General features: G+C 53.2%; 2 long non-coding RNA genes across 3 annotated transcripts; both read left to right on the top strand.

Moving 5' to 3' along the window:
- The first annotated feature begins 661 nt into the window (after window positions 1-661).
- Window positions 662-17,150, top strand: LOC132657010 (uncharacterized). 2 transcript variants are annotated; one of them, XR_009594853.1, is made up of 3 exons: window positions 662-797; window positions 15,976-16,207; window positions 16,821-17,150. It is a non-coding gene; the product is annotated as an uncharacterized LOC132657010 (long non-coding RNA). The 2 variants fall into 2 exon arrangements; XR_009594854.1 differs by lacking the exon at window positions 662-797 and adding an exon at window positions 7,255-7,352.
- A 1,478-nt stretch (window positions 17,151-18,628) lies between these two features.
- LOC132656801 (uncharacterized) lies at window positions 18,629-19,881 on the top strand. Its single transcript, XR_009594525.1, has 3 exons — window positions 18,629-18,660; window positions 18,788-18,879; window positions 19,669-19,881. It is a non-coding gene; the product is annotated as an uncharacterized LOC132656801 (long non-coding RNA).
- Window positions 19,882-20,008: the final 127 nt, after the last annotated feature.

Here is a 20,008-nt window from a genome sequence, read left to right on the forward strand (position 1 = left end):
CAGCCTGGTCTACAAAGTGAGTTCCAGGACAGCCAGGGTTACACAAAGAAACCCTGTCTCAAAAAAAAAAAAAAAAACAAAAACAATAACAAAAAAACCTTTCCTATTGGACCCTGCTGACCCCCAGCATCCCTTCTGTTCCAGACTAGCTCCAGCTCAGTAGTGTCCTAAGGGACCACAGGATGGGACCTAGAGAGCCAGCCCCACTGCTCAAGGCTCTCTTCAGGGGAACAGGGACTCTGTCTGCATTCCTCTGCTGCCCTCCCAGGTCCTGCCTCACATACTCCTCTTGGGTCCATTTCTCTGGATCCATCTCCGCTCCTCCTGTTGGGGTGAGCTGGGATGGCCCCAGGTGTGGCATTTGCCAGGTGCCTGTGCCTTGGGCTCATGCCAAGTCATCTACCAGCACATTCCACATTGACCCTGCAAGTTCCCATGTATCAAAGGAGACAACGCAAGCCAACAAATGTGTCTTGCATAAGTTTTGTGTGTTGGGGCGATAAAAATAAACGGGAACTTTGGAAAGAGTTGGGGGGTAGTGTGGTGGGTGGTGGGACGCTCCGGGGAAGGCTCTGCAGCAGGGAGGAGGTGGGGCTTGGAGCTAGGCAGAGGAGACAGCGGGGAGGCAGGGCAGGCCCTCTCTGACAAGCCCCAGCTGGCTTTAGGCGGATCACTGGAGGAAACCCGAGTCTGACAGGGATTCCCAAGTTGGAAAATAACCTTGAAATTTCTGGTCTGCCTCGGAGGTGGGGATGGCACCACAGAGCGGGTGTGAATTCTGGCTGGCCAGTGAGGAGGTGATGTGGCTTGCGTCGGTGGGCTGGGGGATGGACTGCAAAGTCAAGCATGAGCAGTGGCAGTGTCCTACAACATGCTGAACAATCAATGTCCCCAAAGAAGAGCACAGATCAGTGGCCACCATACACTCCTGTGGTGTAGGCGCCACTAGCTGTGACTGACCTGTCAGCTGTGCCGAGTGAAGGGATTTGGGAGGCAGGCTCAACTCTCATGGGGTGGTGTTGGCAGCAGGGAGGGAAAGCCGAGTAAGGTGGGCAGGAGGGTACCCTTGAGGCAGGGCAGATCCAGAGAAGAGGGGGTGAGGGAGATCAGAAGTTGGGTCATGCTCATGGGCACTCTGAAGTCTGTCTACCTGTCCAACTGTCCAGATGTCCAGAGCATGGGAAGCATGGGGCCTGTGGTAGTAACTGCTGGTGTCACTGGCAAAAAGATGGGGTGCAAGGCCCTCACAGGCCCACCAGGGTCAAGAGAAGGGGGCTGGGTGGAGCTGAGGGATGGCTTATCCCTGCCACCCTGGGGGAAAAGTCTGTTGCTGGCTGGAACCCCAGTGTGCTTCCCAGGGCTTAGGATTCCACCTGGCTCTGATCCTGGCATTGCCGGGTCCTCATACCACCATGGTGAGGGGCTCTTGAGTGGCCTTAGAATGCCCTGCTGGCTCAGACCAGGATGACTCATGGCCCAGGGAAGGAGACAGGGCGACGGTGCAGATGAAACTGGGCTGGATTACAGGCTCACCAACCAAGGCTGAGGTTGCCAAACGGGATGAAACCTGAGATGGGTGGATTTGGCCCCTGGGGGACTGGCTGCCCATCCCCCACCCGGGCTCCTCAAGTCCTTCTCCAAATTCAGAGCACAGCCTCTCTGAGGGTGTTTTTGGTTGGAGAGGAAATGAGATGCACTGTGTCTCCTTTCACACCATCCTAAGCAGAAGCAGCACAGCCGCAGAGCTGTCTAAGTAGTTGCCATCCTCAGCACCACTGCCACCATCACCTCCCTTTTCATCATCACCGTCGTCATTGTTCATTGTTGAGGCCCCTGTTGATGCACAGTGTGAGCTCTGGGGACTGGTCTGAACTGTAAGGTTCCCTTGGGGATCAAGGACACACCCATCTTTAAGCAGGAACACAGTGATGAGCATGAGTTAAGAGACTGTAGGATCTAGAGGCACTTGAATGAGTAACGGAACCCCCTGCCCTACTGACACGGCCCCACTGGGCAGGATCAGGCAGGCCCAGGCTCTTGGCCTGCTTTTCCGCACCCCAGTGTGCTGGCAAGTCTGTCCTGTCCTACAGCCTTGGCTGTTGTGGCTTTCTGCAAATGCATGCCAGAAGCCCAATCGGGCCTGGGCAAGCTTGGAGGCCGTGCAGGGTTAGTGCATAGGTGGAGAGTGGGGGCAGCCTCACCCTTAGGGTTGGAAAGGAACTGTGGTCCAGACATCCTCTGCTGCAGGCCATTCCATGCTCAGGGAGTTGAGCATGGAGGTCAACTGGGCATGGAGGTCAGACACAATTTGCTCTGCTCCTGTCAGTGTGTGCTCCAAGACAGGCCTGCTTGCTGCTGTCAAGGATTCTGGGTCGCCTCCATGACCTACTTCCTATGCATGACACCAGCCTCCAGCCTCCACCTTGTCAAGAGGGCAGTCCCCATCTCCCTGGGCAAGGATTGGATTGGCTCTCTCACACTGTGCCCTCCTTACCTTGGGGGCAGGGGTTCTGAGCTTGTTGAGACCCAAACTTTGCTTGCCAATGGCAGGGTGCACAATCCTGGGCACAGGGGAACCTAGATCCTGGGGATCTACTCGGGTCAAATTCAGCCCTATGTGCTTTTTCTGAGTGACGGCCATATGCTCCTCACAAGGGCCTAAAGCTCTCTCCTTCCCAGATTCAGGCGAAGAACTTCAACACTTGGTGCTGTACTGGAAACATGAGGGTGAAGAGACACTCAAGCTTTATTCCTAGCGAGGTGACTGCCCACGTAAGCGTGGGAAGCAAGAAACCCAAGCTGGCCAGGCTGGCTATGTTTCTGAGGGAGAGCAGCTGGGCTAGGACCAGAGAAAGACAGATCAGAACGGAGGAGAGAGAGGGCCGCCAAGTCAACAGCTCTCAGGAGCAAAGGCCCTGAGGTTGGCAGTTTGAGAAACTGATGGGGGAAGGGGGTCACGTGAGGCTTGGAGTTGTAAGAACAACAAGGGACCCAGTAGCTATGCGTGGAGCTTGCCATTTCTTCTTAGGGAAGAAGGGAGATCCCAGGGAGGTGACAAGCCATCCTGTACATTTTGAAGACTAGAGAGGAGGCAGATCAGTGTGGGTCAGGGGCTTGGCAACTGTCCCAAGAGAGCCTCAGAGTCACAGCGATTTCCTGTCCCTGGGAAGAAGTGGAAGAAGCTTTCTTAGGGAGAGCTGGCTTCCAGGAAGTTCCACACGCCTCTGCATGGGTCTGTGCTTGTGTGCAAATTTGTCGAGGCATGGGTGCATGTTGCATGCATGTGGGCGCATGCATGTTTGTGTGGTGGTGGGGTCAGCAGCAGTCTCAGCGCTAGCAGCAGGATGTGGGGACTGAGGTTGTGGAGCTGTGGCCCAGAGTTGGACGCTCTCTCCTCCTCCCAGTCTCTGTGGTTTAGCACAGCGCCTCCTTTCTTCTATGGCTTGGGGAGACAAGGGCTGTACTCCCTGAACAGCCATGTCTGCAGGCAGCACAGCTGGCCTGTGTCCCTTGGCTTACTCTCAAACCGTAGGCCTCCTCTGGGACATTGTGGGAAGAAGGGGCCCAAAGAGTTGGGGCATCAGTTCTACAGGGCAAAGTGTATGTATGTGATCTGCATTTGGGGAGGGAAAGCCCCTTGGAGGACTTCCTTCTGGCTTTCACTTCATTTCTAACCTCTTCCTTCTGTTTATACCCCCAGTTTGGCAGTGCCTCTTCTCAGTGCTGGTGTAAATGGGGCCGCAGGGGCCAGAGCATTTACTTGGTGTGTGGCTCTTTTCCCAACCCGATCCTTTGAGCCTGACCAGCATTGCCTGACATCTGGATTCATCCTTAGCCAGTGCTTGGCTGTTCTGTCCTAACTTCTGACTTCTTGCTTCCTTCCTCACCGTGGTGGCTTTGCTTCCTGATTTCTGCAGACAGGCCCCCACGGCCCCAGCTTCCTGTTCTCAGGGAGGCATCCTTGACATTCCGGGCCTCAGAACATCCTTGAAATATTGAGTCACAGTCTTCGTACTGGTCAGGGCTGCCCACCCTGTGGTCATGCTTTGTATCACTTTGTGGTCACTTGGCTTTGTACTCATCACACACGGTGGTCCACACGATCACCGCACTCCACAGGGAGAACATCCTTGCCCACCCTCCGTGCTGGGTGGCTGACATCACAGTGCCTCTGTCCGGAGAGCAGGCTTGGAGAGTAGAGCTAAGTCCCCTTCAGCGTCAGCAGCATATGCAAATCAGCCCCAGACTCACTAAATCCCAAGCCTACGCTGGAGGCCACAGTGGCTTCCCAGAGCACCCAGGGTCCTGATGTCTAAGCTTTCCACTGGCCACTCAACATCTACTCAGAAAGTAACGAAGAATCCATAATGGAAGGGCCGTTTGTTCAAGCAGAATATCATTTTTATCATTTGGTTTTGTTTTGTTTTGTGTTTTTTCAAGACAGGGTTTCTCTGTGTTGTCCTGGCTGTCCTCACTCTGTAAACCAGGCTGGCTTTAAACTAAGAGATCTACCTGCCTCTGCCTTCTTAGTGCTGGGATTAAAGGCGTGCATTACCACCTTCCAACTCAATAGGTTTTTTGTTTTGTTTTGTTTTTGTTTTTTTAGTGGTGGTGGTGGTTTTTGTTTGTTTATTTTTTTGAGACAGGATTTCTCTGTATAGCTCTGGCTGTCCTGGAACTCACTCTGCAGACCAGGCTGGCCTCAAACTCATAGAGCTCCACCTGCCTCTGCCTCCCGAGTGCTGGGATTAAAGGCGTGTACCTCCATCGCCTGGCTTCATCAGCATTATTTTAAAAGGCAGGCAAGCACATGGGTTGATAGTGTCTGTCATGTAAGCAGAGACCCAGCCTCCATGAAGGCCTATGCCTGTCCTCAGGTCATCATTGCTGTGCTGCTGACTGGAAGGTTGCAGCTTCCCTCCCAAGGACCCAGGCTGCTTGCCAGTTGTATTCCACCAGCTTCCCCAATGCACTCCTTAATTCATGGCTCTGAGTCCGGGGGCTGAACCCTGGGAAACCCTTGCTGCACAAGCTTGCTTTCTGGTTGTATTTGATCAAGCCAGAGGTTGAAGGCCAGGATGAGCGTGGCCAGGGTGGGAACAGGGGTGCTGTCAGTTGTTTCAGATAATCAGCTTTTCAGAGCGAGCAAGGTGGCTCAGGTGGCAAAGGTGCCTGCAGCCAAGCCTGAGGACCCAAGTTTGATCACTAGGACCCAATGTAGAAGGAGAGGACAGACTCCTGCAAGCTGTCCTCAGCCTACATACACACACATCACTCCCCAATAATAAATAAAAATCAATAAAAACCGAGAAATGCAGGAACAAGCTTCTGGGACACTGCAGACAGCTGTTTGGTGTGCTGCTTCTTTGCCCCTCCACTGCTGAGTGAGTCCACACAACCAGAGAGACACTTGGGGCTTCTGAAGGGCAGGGTGGAACGGACATTCCATGAACTGGAGGGACACCACTACCTCAAAGACATACCTCAGGCAGGGGCAAAATGGGTGGGCACAGCCAACCCGTCTCACCTCATTAATGTGTTGATTTCTAGTTCGTACCATTTCACCTTTAATAGCAGGTATACTTAACTGAGTCACAAAGATTCCTGGACACTTAACAATAGGCCCTGAATGCTGGGCATGAATAGGCTGGCACTCCGTTGGGCCAGGGCGCCACTTTCTCACTTGGACTCCTGTTAAGGCTCCCTCTGGAGCCAGGCTCAGTCCTATGGTTCCCTTGTCAGGCTGTCCCAGGACTCTTGACATTTGATCTACCACCCCAGGGAAGCTCAAGCTTCCTTCGGCTTCTGTCTTTTGGTACATCAGTGCCTCTGTCCCCTGCTGGGCTCCTTTGGGGGAGCATGCTGGGGAGCGGATGGACGCCCACCCAGCCTGACTAGCTGTAGCCACTTCCTCCACAGGTCAGCCTTCCTTGCAAGATTTCAGAATAAATGTCTCAGAGACCAACCAACAGGAAACCACAGAGCAGGGTGAATTTGAGGACAGGAAGCTGCTGATCAAGGTGACATCAGCCCTCAGCATGGTAGGTAGGTATGACAGTCAGAGGCCTGCTAGGAGGTCACCAGTTAGCCATGGGGCTCAGAGACAGCCTTTCACGGTTAGGCATTTGACAGACTTTTGGTGATGGCCGTGAGAAGCTATGCACTGTGTGGAGGCCTGATGTGGGCCACAGGCCAAGTGTCAATCATGGATACTCATTAAAGAGGTTCTGGCATGCTCTTCTGTTGGTGAATCCCTAAAGCACATCGGAAGAGTGCCCAAGGTTGCACGTGAACAGATTGGTGGGTAGAGCATGCTTGCTGTGCAAAGGTAGAAGACAGGGAGGGGGAGGGAGCAGGTGCAGGATACCGAGGGATCAGTGGCAACACAGGCTCAGATGAGATGAGTGGCAGAGGCTGGCTCCATTTGCCATGTCTTTTTTTTTTTCCCCACTACGAATTATTACATGGCTCAGGCTGGTCCAATGCTCACTATGTAGGCAGACTGAGCTAGCCTAGACCTTATGGAGGTTCTCCTGCCTCAAGTACTGGGATTCACTTTATTTTCACTCATCACCTGGACAAATGATGACATATGGTTTAAACATGAGTATTTGGTTGTTGCAACAGGCTGGCCTAGTGGCTTCTTTGTCGGAGAGTCCCTGCGCAGTTTTCACTGCTCAACATTGTCACGCCAGCCCTCAGCTCCTGCACACGGCTTGTCTTTGAAGGCCGCCTGGGTTTCAGTCTTTCTGCTGAGGGTGGAAGTTCCAGGCTAGGTGTAGGAATGGGGTGGTGGGGTGAGGTCAGGGAGCAGCAAACATTACTTCATTTAACTACAATGAATGATCGCCAAGGTTACATAGGGAGACATGCCAACTTAAGACATGCTTCAGTGAATTCCTGAATATTTACGAGCAGCGAGGCGAGAAGGGCTGGGGTGGATGCGGGCAATTGTGGCAGGGCTAGTGGCCTGCCCTGTGGGATGGGCTAGCCAGGCCTGGCGCTGCTAGACTGGTCCTTACTGTGCCTTGGTCAGTTCACAAAGGCAACACTTCACGAGGGCCTCTGAATCTAGAGCTATCTGGAGAACAAGACGGGCTCTAGATTTAAGGAGGATGGGAAGGTCGGGAGGGCTGCTTGCCCTGTGGCCTGAACAACAGTGACGTTCCAGGGACCTCTAAACGGAGCAGGGTGTAAAAGGGCATAGGGTGGAAGGGGCAAAGTGTCAAGTGTCAATCATGGATACTCATTAAAGAGGTTCTGGCATGCTCTTCTATTGGTGAATCCCTAAAGCACATGAGAAGAGTGTGCCTGAAGCCCTGCCTTCCTGGATCCTATCCAAACCTTTTGTGGTGAGCTGGGTATCTAAGAGCTGGTTGTCCACTATCTGTGCTCAGGGGCTTGGACCTGCCATCCCCACAGCTGGGTGGACTGCAGGAAGGCCATGTCTTACTCTGGAGAGCAGTGAGCTGAGGGCGGGTGGAGTGGTAGTGACAAGCCTCGCTGGGCTCTGAGGGCACTGGGGCTGTGGTTCTGGAGCTCAGGGACATGTTGTTCCTTCCGTGACCAATGGCTACTGCCAGGGCTGCCTATGGCTGGGTGGAGCTGGGTTCTGGCAGTGGCTGGTGCTCAGGGCAAGTACGGTGAGGGGAGTAAGAACAGTTAGAAGCAGAAGGTGAACCCCCAGGACGCGCAGCAGTCTTGCTGGGCTCACATTACTGCAGGTGTAAAGAAAGCCATGGCCACCTCCATGCCAAGCGGCCCCCACCTCCACTGGGTTTCCCTTCTCAAATGCTTCTGCCTCAGTGGCTCAGACAACTCCATGCACACCCCGACTCCTAAGACTCTGTGCTCACCCCAACCAACAGCAAATCTCACCAGCTCCTCCTGACCCCCCCCCCTTTGGGAGTGGGGTAGTTTTGTTTGGTGCTTGACCACCTGCTTCTGAGCCTTTGTGCAATGCTCAGACAGTCCACCCTTTGTGGCCCCTCAGTTTGCAAGCTTCTATTCCAACACTGTCTCCTCAGTGAGAGCAAAGCACCATGTCAATAATAGTGCTTTCTGGGGCCGGAGAGATGGCTCAGTGGGTAAGCCCACTTGCTATGCAGCAATTCGGAGGACCTGAATTTGAATCCATAGAGAAGCCGGGCATGTGGCTGTGCATGCTGTCATCCAACTGTTAGAATGTTAGGGTGGAGACAGGGCAAGATACCGTGAGCTTCAGGTGTTCTCAAGAAGGCTGGGCACAGTGGCAAATGCCTTTAAACCCAGTGCATGGGAACCTGCTCAGAAACATGGGAGAGCAATAGAGGGAGACACGCAAGTCTTCCTATGGCTGCCACATACACTTGCATGGGTATACACACAGGAGAATGCACACCACACATACACATGCATGCGCGTGCGCAGCGCCCACACTCGACGGGTCTGTGTGTTCCACAGAGTCCTCACTGTTCCTTCATGTGTTCTAGTCACACCTACCTGTTTGTTCGGGTGATCCTCCACACTGGGATGGGAGTTCCAGGGGCGTAGGGTAGGGTGTCTTCCCTTCTCTCCCTCTAGGGATAGATCTTTCTGACCCTGGAGAAACAAAGCCAGATGACCAGCTCTGGCAGGGCACTCCACTGGGGGCTACAAGCTGAAGCTGGGCTCTGAATGGCCTTAGGGGCCCATTAGGTTGGGACTGAAGTCCTGGCTCCGGTCTGTCCGATGGTGGAGGACGGGATGGCCTGGCCAGCATGAGAGTCCTGGGAGCCAAAGGATGCTGGGCACACAGGGAGCCTCCAACCCAGTTCATAAGTCAAGAGCCAGGTGTTACTAGCTGGGGAGCCCGGAGGAGGCATCTTCTCGGAATCACGGGTCATGGTGTCACGGGGTCACGGAGTCACGGGGCAGGGGTGTGGGGTAGGCCTGGAAGGGCTCTGCTGCTGAGTTCTGAGGGGTTCAGAGCTCACAGGGCTATCATACTCTGGTTCTGAGGGAAGGTGGGATGGGCAGGAACAAGTCCCTGTGGGCGGTTCAGGGCACCAGACTGGGGAAGGTCAGAAAATCCTAAGAGAAGGGACGAGGAGGGTGGGAGAGGGAGGAGGGGAGCAGGGGAGGGACAGACTTGATGGTGTGCAGATAAACAGGACTTGAGCAAGCAATAAGGCTTAAGGGCCCCAGCCGGGCCCAAGGTCTAACTCTGTAAGCCAGTTGGTTAGCTTCTCCTCCAGGGGCTATCTAGAATATTCTGTTTCTTTGCCTCCAGTCTCTTCCCTGTTATTATAAAGGGAAGGCTAGAGACAGTGTGAGTGAAAGGGGCAAGTGTGAGGAGGAGGAGGAGGAGGAGGAGGAGGAGGAGGAGGAGGAGGAGGAGAGAGTGACAGAGACAGAGTGACAGAGAGACAGAGACAGGTCGACTACCCCTTAGACCAGACTGCTCATTCGTGGGGACAGTTGCAGCAGACACGCATCCATGTTAGACACCATCCTCTTGGTGACCGTGGTGAGAGGCAGCAGCTGCCACTGGGTGTTGGTGGCTGACATATGCCCACATCCTAACCGCAGGAGCCTGAAAGTGTGACAGATGTATCAAGGACCTTGAAATGAGATCAGCTGAGCCTGCTGTCCAATATATGTATAAGAAACGGGGCCAGGAGATCTGACAGAGCAGAGAAAGGGCCAGGTGACCTGGAGACTGAGGCCAGGGTTGAGGCAGCCTGAAGTACTGGGAATGGTAAAGCCAGCAGGAATAATCCTGGGGCTGAAATGAGTTGGCCTGCTGGACTCTGGTCTTCCCTTCCTGCTAAGAGATTATTCTGTGTTAAGTCCCAGTCTGCAACTATGGACTCCTCCAGCAGCAGCACACTTGCATAGGGAGAAGGCAGAAGGCGGGAGCCAAAAGGACAGTGCAGAACAGAGCAGGGTGATGGAGCAGCAGCCCCCCCACCCCCCAAGGCCATCCCCAGGGGCACCTTTGCCAAAAGCAGAGTCTCACAGGGCAATGGGGACCCAGGGCCACATGAAAGGTGAAAGCCAGCTGTCTGTATCTTCATTTGTCTGTGGCTGTGAACTTGAAGCCTTGGGACTTGTGCTGTCAGCCCTGGAGGCCTTTTAAAAGAGGGAGAGATTGTGTGGTGGTGAGACCTGCAAATCCTGGGCTGTGTACATGGAGGTCTGTGCTCAAGGGCAGAGGCAAGCCTGTTTTCTTGAGGCCATCTCATCAGGAAGTAGCAGCGGTGCCGTGCAAGGTCAAGGTTTGGCTATTCTGGACATCAGAGGCCTCAATCTCCCAGGTTATCTGGCTTCTGTGTGTTCTGGGGACCAACCTGTCCACGGAATGGATGCTTGTGTCCAATACCAGAGATCCTAGACTCATGATAGACACAGGTCCCCTAGCACAGAGAGCTGTGACCTGGGCTAAAGGTGCACTGGGGCTACCAGCAGACACAACCAGGAAAGGCTGTGCAGCAGGAGAGGCTGCTGGCCTAGGGGAGGCCAAGCCGAGGAAGGTGCCCAGGACAGGTTGTGGAAGGACACGTAGAGCTCAGCTGCAGCCTCTGCTGGTGGAGTCCAGGGGTACAAGCCTGAAGGACCCTGCCTGGGACTTGGGGGGTTGACAGCCCTGCTGCTGAAGCTTGCTGCTGATAGTGAGGGATAGTTAGGGTGCAGTGGATAGGGGTGCAGTCAGTAGGACCCTGTGAGTCTCCACACACAGAAAAGGCACAGGGAGGCAGCTTGTAAACTGGGCCTCAGAAGCAGGCCCAGGGAGGCGGGGCTCCTGCCCTGGCAGGGCTATGGAGGCTGGGAGGGCCACGGGCATCTGGGGGATTTCCATGGCATACCTCTGTGGGAGTTCCTCACTAGGGGATACTGTCCTCACTGCTAGCACCCTCACTCATCACACCAGCCTCAGCTGAATCAAGAGAACCTGAGACTGACTTTCCATACTGTTTGGGTCCACGCTGTCCCTGGGTCTGGGCAAAAAGCCACCGAGGATCACAGAACCAGAGGGGATTTGGCATTCAGTAAAGGCATGTAATATGAGGAGAGCCCAGCCTGGTTAGTATAGGGTGACTGGAGTCAGTCCGTTCCAGGGCCCAGGCCACATATTTTAAGTCATTTTTCTGAAGTGTAGTTTCCTGTGGTGGGACTCTAGTGAGCCCATTTTGTGAGGAGATTGATGTTTCCGACTTTCCTTTCTCTTCTGGGATTGCCCAAGAAGCCCTGCTTTGGGGCCTCATCTAACCACCTGACTCCTCAGGGGGCTTGGCTGCCACCTCCCTGGAAGCCCCCTGCTCCATTGCCCCCAGACCAAGCAGAGCCCACTGGCTCTTCCTCCTGCAGGTGTGCTTACCTGATGATGAACTGCTGGTGGCAGAGCTGGTGGGAGGGACTACTGGTGGGGTTGGAGGGGAAGGCACAGTGTAGCTGGCCATCCCCCAGGGGACCCCATCCCCGGTGAGGCAACAGGGGATCTGGGGAACAAGGATCCAGGTCCCTGTTTGTTGCATCACAAAGTCCTGCCTGGTCTCAGCCAGTGGAGCAGCCTCTGAGGGGTTGGGGTTGGGAGGCCAGCCTGCGTGCTGCTCCTGCCTGAGCTGGTTCCTAGTGTCTGGACGCGTTCAGCAGAGCACCTTAAGAATGGGGCATCCTGCTAGCTGAGCTGAGGCTGGTGGAAGCATGCTATTGTGACCAGCCCAGGCCCACAACCCTTACTGCCCGCCCCAGCTCACCTGTAGGATCTGCCTCCTAGAGCTAGCTGCTTGTAGGTGATAGACATGTTCAGGAGTGAGTAGGACAAAGGCAGGTTTGGAGGGAGACCAGGAAAAATGGAAGAGGGAACCAATAGAGGCTGTGAATGAGAAGGGAGAAAGAGAAAGGCAGCATGGAGCTAGAGAGAAGGAGGGAGGAAAAGGAGGAGGAATGGAAGGAGAAGAGCAAAAGAGGGGCAGAAGAGGAAGAGTGGGGAGGTGGGGGAGGTAGGAAGGAAGGGGAGAGGAAGGGGAGCTGGGAGGAAGACGGAGGAGGGAGGAGAGAACATGAGGGAGGAAAAGTTAGGAGAAAGAATGGGCAGAGAAAAGGTAGTGGGAGAATAGAGGAGGAGAAGGAAGGGGGAGAAAGGGAGAAAAGGGAGAGAGAGAAATGAGAAGGGGAAGAGGGGAGAGAAGAATGGGGAGGTGAGAACAGGAGAAGGGTAAAGAGAAGGGGAGGGGGAAGAGACAAGGAAGAGGGAGAGAGAGGGTAAGGGAGAAGGGTCAGGGGAAAGGCGGAGGGAGAGGAGGAGAAAATAGAAGGTGAAAGGAGAAATGATGAGGGTAGGAGGAAGAAGAGAATATGCAGGGAGTGTGAGAAACGAAGGAAGGAAGGGGAGCTGGCAAGAAAAGAAAGGAGAGGAACAGGAAAGAGGTGCTGGGGAGGGGGAAAAAGGGAAGGGAGAGGAGGAGTTGGCTGGGAAGGGAAGGAGGAAAGAGGTGAAATAGGAGGAAGAGAGGAGTGAGAGGTAAATAAAGAAATAGGAGTGAGAAAGGGAGAAGGGAGGGGAGGAAAAGGAGGCAGGAGGTTGTGGAGGTAGAAGGAGGAAAGGGAGGAGGGGGAAAAGAGGGGGATAGGAAGAGAAAGAAGGGTGAAGGTGAAAGGGTTAGACTAACTTTGTAGCCTGTATGTCTTCTAAAGCCTATAGTTTTGAGTTTTAGGTCCAGGTTAAGCTAAGGCCTCTTAGTACCTTTCCAGAGAGTGAAGGAATGTGACCCTATCTGTGAGGACAGATATAAAAAAAGGGCAAGCAAGCAATGACCTTCACTCAGCAAAAGAAGGACCGGACCCTTGTCCTTGAGATAGCGTTTCTTAGCAACGAACCTAGACTTCTTCTGAGTAGCTTTTGACCTCCGGCCAAGAGCCCGCAGCCCTAGTCTTCAAGGATGAGCTAACCACCCCCACCTTGAAGTGCAGCTGCATCCACACTTGGCAGGACTGGCCAAGCTTGAGCACCTAAGACTAACCGATTGTCTTGCTTTATAGCTTCCTCATCCAATCCTAAATTGCCAAAACTAAAACTTCAAATTTCCCGCAATTTTTCTTTTGGAAACCTGGAGGCCTTTGTCTCCCGGTGCCACTCTTTGCTGACCAGCAAGGGTGACCCCGTTGTACAATGGTTAATAAACCTCTTGCTTTTGCAACGAGTCTTGGTCTGGGGGAGTTTCTGGGAAGGGCGTGATTGAACTCCTGAGCTGCGAGACCCCAGGTCTTACAAAGGGAAGGGGTGGAAGGAGGAGGAGGGGAGACTGGAGGAAGAGGGCAGAGGGAGGTAGGAAGAGGGGGAAGTTTCAAGAAAGAGAAAGAGGGAGATAGAAGGAAGAAGGGATGAGAAAGGAAGAAAAAGTTGGAGGGGAGGAGGTGGAAAAGGAAGAGTTGGGGAAGTGGAGAAAGGATGAGATGTGGAAGAAGGAAGGAAGAAGGGATGGGAAGGAGAAGGTGAAAGGAGGGTAACTAAATGAGGAGGGAGGGAAAGAAAAAGGAAAGAGGAGGAAGTAGGATGGGAGAGCAGAAGTAAGGGAGGAGGGAGGTAAAGGAAACAAGGGAGGGGAAGGTGGGAGGAGGAGGGAGACTTGGGAGAGAAAGAGGTGTAGGAAAGGAGACAGGAGAAGGAGGGGTGTGGGAGAGGAAAGGGGAGGGAGGTCATGTGAAGAGGAAGGAATGTGTGAGAAGGTGGGTAGAGGTGTAGGGGCTGTGGAGAGGAGGTGGGACAGAAAGTGGGATGAGGGAGGGTATGAAAAAGAAGTTAGAAGAGGAGAGTGGATAAAGGGAGGAGGTGAGAGAAGCTGAGAGAAAACATATTAAGAGGAGGTGGGAGGAGGGAGGGTTTGTTGGGAGGAGGTGGAGGGGAGAGGATTCCTAGGAAGGAGGGGGAGGGTTGTGAGAGAAGAGGGGAGGAGGGAGGGTGTGTGGGAGAGGAAGTGGGAGGTTGATGAGTCTGGGAGAGAAGATGGGAGAAGGGGCCTGTGTGAGAGAGCGAGAAAGAGAGATGGGAGAAGGCTGTGTGAGAGGAGGTGGGAGAGGGAGGGTCTGTGAGGAAGAGGGGATGGGAAGAGGGAGGGTGTTTGGAAAAGGAAGTGGAAGGAGGGAGGGTGTGGGAGAGATTGATGAGGGAGGGTGTGTGTGGGAAGAGGTGAGAGGAGGGAGGTGTGTGGGAAGGGAAGTAGGAGGAAAGAGGGTATCTGGGAAAGGAGGTGGGAGGAGAAAGGCTGTGTGGGAGAGAAGATGGGAGGAGTGAGGGTGTGTGAGGAGCGTGGGTGTGTGGGCAAGATGGGAGGAGGGAAGGTGCTTGAGGTGGGAGGGAGGCTATGTGAAAGAAGGGCGGGGAAGGGAGGGTGTGTGGAGAGGAGGTAAGTGGGAGAGTGTGGGAGGAGGAGGCTCTTGGGAATGGAGTTGGGTAGAGGGAGGGTGTGTGAGAGAAGCAGGGGGAGGGAGAGTTTGGGTGGAAGGCGCTGGGATGAGGGAGGGTGTGAGGGAGGAGGTGGGAGTGGGGGTGTGGGACAGGAAGTGGGTAAGAGGTAAGATTGGGGGAGGCAAGTGGAGGGTATGGGAAAGGTGGGAGGAGGGGTGATGGGGGAGAGGAGACTGGAGGAGGGATGAGTGGCAGGGAGAGGAATTAGGAGGAGGGATAGACGGGAAAGAAGGTGAGAGGAAGGAGGGTGTCAACGTGGGAGGTGGGAGGATGTGTAGGAGGAGGAGGGAAAGTGTGAGGAGGTGGGAGAAGGGAGGCTGTCTAGGAGATAAAGTGGGAGGACTGAGGATGTGGGAGAAGAGGTGGGCGGAGGGACAGAAAGGACAAGAAGGGAAGGAAGAAGTGGAACAAGAGGAAAAAGGAGGGAGGAGATGTAGAAAAGGAGTGGAGGAGGGAGAGCATGTGGGAAAGGGATAAGGGAGAGTGAAGTGTGGGGGTCTGGGAAGAGGTTGTTAGTGGGGGGCGGTTGAGAAATGGCCTGGGGGAAGCGTTTTTAGGAGTTGAGTCTGGCCCAGCAGCTTTGAGCCCCTTGGCTGAGCGAGGAGAGGCTTGCTATGCAGTCTAAGAGGTTTCTCAGCACCTCAGACAGGCCAATGGAGTCTGGGGTGGCTGGGGACAGGGTGGCAGCTCAGCACCTGGGGTGTCCCTGAGGGAGGGTCTGGGAAGTGGCTTGCTCGCCACACTTCTGTCAGGCCGCTATGAGGGCTATGAGGCCGACAAAGAAGAATCTGTGGGGAGAAGCACCACCGGGCACAGGCTGCTATGTGGCTGCTGTAGCAGCGGCTTCTGAGGAAGGCAGTTTGCTACTGTTTCCGGAAGTGCCTGGGCTCCAGCCAGCAGGTGGAGGAGCTTGGGAGAGGAGGCTCTGATGTGACCACCTGCAAGCTGCCCTTGGCCTGGACTCCAGGGAAGAGGATTTGGAGAGTCACCCACCCTCAAAGGCCCCCCAAAGGCGGGGGCTGACTGGAGCAGTCAGCGCAGGCAGGGACCCAGGCTGCGGTGGTCTAAGCTGACCTGGCAGAAGGAGGCCTGCTGCATGGCAGGAGAGTCGTGCCGTGGTGCTGCCCCTGCAGCCACCCCTGACACTCTTTAGATTTGCAGTGAGCAAAAAGGACATGCTCTAGGAGGATATGCTGGGGGTCGTGAGGTCAGGCGTACAGCTGGCTAGGGGGGAGGAACACACTGGGGTGAATGAGCATCACCCCGACCTGGCAAGCCCGCTGAAAATGGGCTGCTCAGGCTGTGCCTGTCTTTCAGCCCCGATGGGGGTGACTATTCTCCAGGAATGGGGCTGTGAAAGAGGCTAGAACTCAGTTCCCTCCAGAACTGGTACCAACAGGACTCAGAAGTACCTGTCACCAGCCCGAGCACTGCCCCAAGAAGTGGGATGGGGAGCAGGTCATGCCCGGCTCGGGTAACCCTTTTGGTGGCTCCTGTAACACACCTATGCTCCCAAGAGTAACAGCGATAAACTCGGTGCTTTACAGAGGAGCTGGCTGTGGATGGAGTCTCTCTCTGCCCCTGGTGGTCTCTGTCCCGGGAGAAGAAGAAAGGCAGAGGCTGGCAAGATGGCTCAGTGGCTGAAGACTCCTGCTTCTACATTGGATGACCTGAGTTCAATCCCGGGGGACCTCCATGGTGGAAGGAGAGAACTGACTTCCACAAGTGTCCTCTGGCCCCCACATTTGTGCTTTGCACCCCCGCCCAATAACTAAAAATGTAATTAAAACCTTTTTTGTCACATTTTCTTCATAATTGCAGAAAATGCTTTTTTTTTTTTTTCTTCATTTAGAGGTTAGGAAAAAATAGCTTCCTTATGATACAGGTTTTGCTCCTCTTAGTCCTGATCTCTAAGGACCCACGTGGAACACACTGTTAGGTACCTGCGTGTGCTCGCTCCCTGAATATATACACATTACAATGTATAACTAGTTGTATAACTTCCACGAGGAAGACCAATCGTTCATCCCCATGACAATAAGCATTATTTGGAAATCCACCCTGTGCCCAGCTCTGGCCATATGGGGAAAGAATATTCAACTGGGCGACCTCAGCTCTTGTATGCATACTTTCTAGAAAATGGCTCATAGAATAAATGAACCTCTGTTCTATATGCTATTGAAAGGCCTATTGTTTTTTTAAGGCTTTCAGGCTGGCGTAGGAAGCAGGTCTTCATTTGTACTACCATCGTTTCTATTACAAAAGGTATTGTAAGTTCCAAAAGGCAAATTTAAACATTTCAGGGACAATGACATCGGCCAGCTGACTTTAAATAAGTAAAAGGTAAATAAGGACTTAACTAATGTTCCTTCTTGCAAAATTTCTCCTGTAGGTGTAGGGTGTACCAGAAAAAGCGCACAAAAAGATGGGCAGAAGAAAACATACCGGGGCTCACAAGATGGCTCAGCCTGTAAAGGCACCTGATGCCAAAGCGAGGAACTCTGGGATAGAGACAGAGGGGAGACCCCACACTGCCCCCCGCCCCACTCTGAGGAAGATGGACATATGAAACCGAGGAGAGGTGACCAGTCAGGGGCGCGCACGGAACAGAATATATGGGTAATGTAAGTTATGAGCTCAATGGGGAACGAGCCGAAGCTTATGGTCTAGGCATTTTTTCATACATATTAAAGTCTCAGAGCGGTTCCAACGACCGACTCCTGCAAGTTGTCCTCTGACCTCTACACAAATGCCATAGCATTCGAACACCCACACATGCATAAATAGAAAAACAAATGTAATAAAAAACAAAAAGCACATCAAACATGAAAGGAGATGGTAGATATGAATTGCTCTGAAATTCTTGCTCCTGACTCATTAAAACATTTTTTTTTTTTAATGGACTCCATGGGAGAAGTAATGCAACAAGATCCAAGGTAGAGTTCTAATAAATACAGTCCAGTCTCCTTTAAAACCACTAAGCTGCAAACCTGGGCCAGGCTGTGACATACTTCCACAGGTTGCAAGATTTATAGATAGCTGACCTGGCTTTGTCCAAAGGCTCCTTGGAGGCCAGTGAGATCTGGCTGAGATAAAAGTGCAAGCACACATCATCCACAAGGCACAGGGGCGGGACGCTCTGCTCTGTGCTGGATCTTCTGGACTCCTGCCAAGGGTCCTGCTGGCCACAGGTGCACTTCCTCTTGAGCACGCCTAGCCTTCCACCCCTTCCACTCGGGAGCAGGGTCTGCCTCTGTTGGTGGTACCACAACCTCCAGACTTCAGCCTCCGTTTCACAAACTAAGATTCAAGGGCTGCTCAGGCTTGGCTTGGCCACTTTGTAATGCTTTGTGTGTTTTCTAATGTGTGCACTTCCCCTGCTCTTGTATGTGTGGAGTGACACATCACACATGGAGAGGCCAGAGGTTGACGAGGGTCTTTAACCCTATTGTCCTCCACTTTCTCTTTCGAGGTCTCTCTGAAATCAGAGCTTACTGACTGGCTAGACAGGTGCCAGGGAATCCTGGGGTCTCTGCCTCCCCTGTGCTAAGGTTGGGGTCCTGGGAATCCAAATTCCTCATGCCTACATGGCAGTCACTATAGCCACCGAGCCAAGTTCTTTATCTTCCACCCCTGAGAGAAAAAGCAGCTATAAGAATTCATTAATGCTATTGTTTTTAATCACTTATTTTTTAGTCTTTGATTATATTCAAGGACACAAAATACTTAATCCTTGTGCACAGTGGTGATATGAAAATTCTAACAATGACCACCCAAGGGCTGATGCCTGGAACTCGGCCATTAGAGCACTGGGATTTGGGTCTGTGGTCCAGGCTCAGGCCTGAACCCCCTGTTCAGTCAGCCTGAATGAGACCCATGGAAGGGAGAGGAGGGAGACCAGGCCTGGAAGAGCCAGGGAACTCTGGGGTGGAGGGGAAGTGGCAGTTCCATGTCCCCAGCTCTGTTCCCCCACGACTATGTGTACCCCCAGCTCCATGCACCCCCTAATCTCTGCTTCCCCACAGTTCCGTGGTCCTGTTCAGCTTCGCATCCCACCCAGCTCCACATCCCTCCCCAGCTCTGTGCCTCTCATTAGCTCAGTTCTGGGAACCTGGGTTGGTTGTGAGCCAGAGCTCAAGTTCAAGGTCTGCGTGGGCAGACGTGGCTCTGGGTAGATTGTTTTTGCATGCAAGGGAGCAGCTCAGACCAAAACCCTACTCTTGTGGAAAAAGGTAGGCAAACCTCAGCAGAGCCATCCGGTGGCAATGGGATGAATAGCATCTACTATGAAGTCAGTTTGAGAGGGGGCCTGAGCTATCTACAGGTGCTCTGTTAATTCCACTCCCTTATTTCACTTAGATCCCCTAAAGCCCTGGAGGGAGCTACCAGGAACATCACTCAGGATGGAAGTGGCAGTGTGGAGGCCCTATTTTTCCACCACAAAATATCTGGTGGGTGTGGGAAGTAGCCCAGCTCCCGAGAAGGGAAGTCTTTTTAATTTTCCTTTTGTATCGACAAGAGCTTCCTGTGACAGGTCTGACTAAGGACTGGAGCCCCAGAGCTGCTGGGGGGGGGCATCCAGGGTCAGGCTTTGGGCCATGGCAGGATCTGAATGGGCCGGATGACACCCGGTACCAAGAATACACAGCAAAGGGAAGCAGCAGCTGGTTTGAGCAGTTATCGGAGTGAAGGCAGCAGGTGGTGACCAGGGTGGAAGGGGCTTTGTGTCACACTTTTGAGGGGTGGCTGCAAGCTGAGGTGGAGAGCTGGGGAGCGCGAGGGTGCCTTCAGTGCAGGGTACTGCACAGAACCGAGGCAAGGACTACATCTTGAAGGTGTCCCTGCCTCAGCCACTCCCTTCCTCTAGCTGGGTGACGTGACCCTAGCCTGTACTCTCAGCTGCTCCTAAGAGCCCTCTGCAGGGAGACCTGATGTTACAGCTGGCCAGGTTCTGTAAGCTGAAGCCAAACCAAGAAAAGCCACACAGTGTTAAAGACTTAATAAGGCAGAGCGGCTGGACTTCCGATTGTGGAAAGTTGGAAAAGTTGCAGACCAGAGTCAATTTATCCTTGCCTTTTGTCTGACCTTACTTACCTGGGTTTGACCTGGTAACTTTGTTACCGTCGAAACCTTTAAAAGCTGTTAAGAAATATATTTTTATTGTTATTTCTTTTTTTGTGAGTGCCATGGGAAAAAATGTGGAGGTCAAAAATGTGTGGATGCTCATTCTTTTCTACTAGGTGGGTCCTGGATTCATCAGGCTTGGTGCTCCCAAGTTGTCTTGCTGGCCCTACAATGCTTTGTGTCAAACCACTTAGTGCCCACCAATCAAAAAGGCAAGAATGGCATCAGGACCTGGACAAACTTTAGGAGGTTTCCTGCACTGACAGAACTTGTTTGGTAAATGCTTTATGACTGGGCTTTATAATAAATTCACACAGAAACACTTTCAATGGCGGCGCTGTCTTTTCAGGAAACCTGAGGCAGTATTCCTTGGGCCATGGCCACTTACATGTAGCTCAAGTATAAACTGTCTTTAATTCTCACCCTTGGAGGTAAGAGCTATTTTCTGTTGACATT

This window comes from Meriones unguiculatus, chromosome 10, assembly GCF_030254825.1.
Source record: "Meriones unguiculatus strain TT.TT164.6M chromosome 10, Bangor_MerUng_6.1, whole genome shotgun sequence".
In the NCBI taxonomy this organism is placed as follows: Eukaryota; Metazoa; Chordata; class Mammalia; order Rodentia; family Muridae; genus Meriones; species Meriones unguiculatus.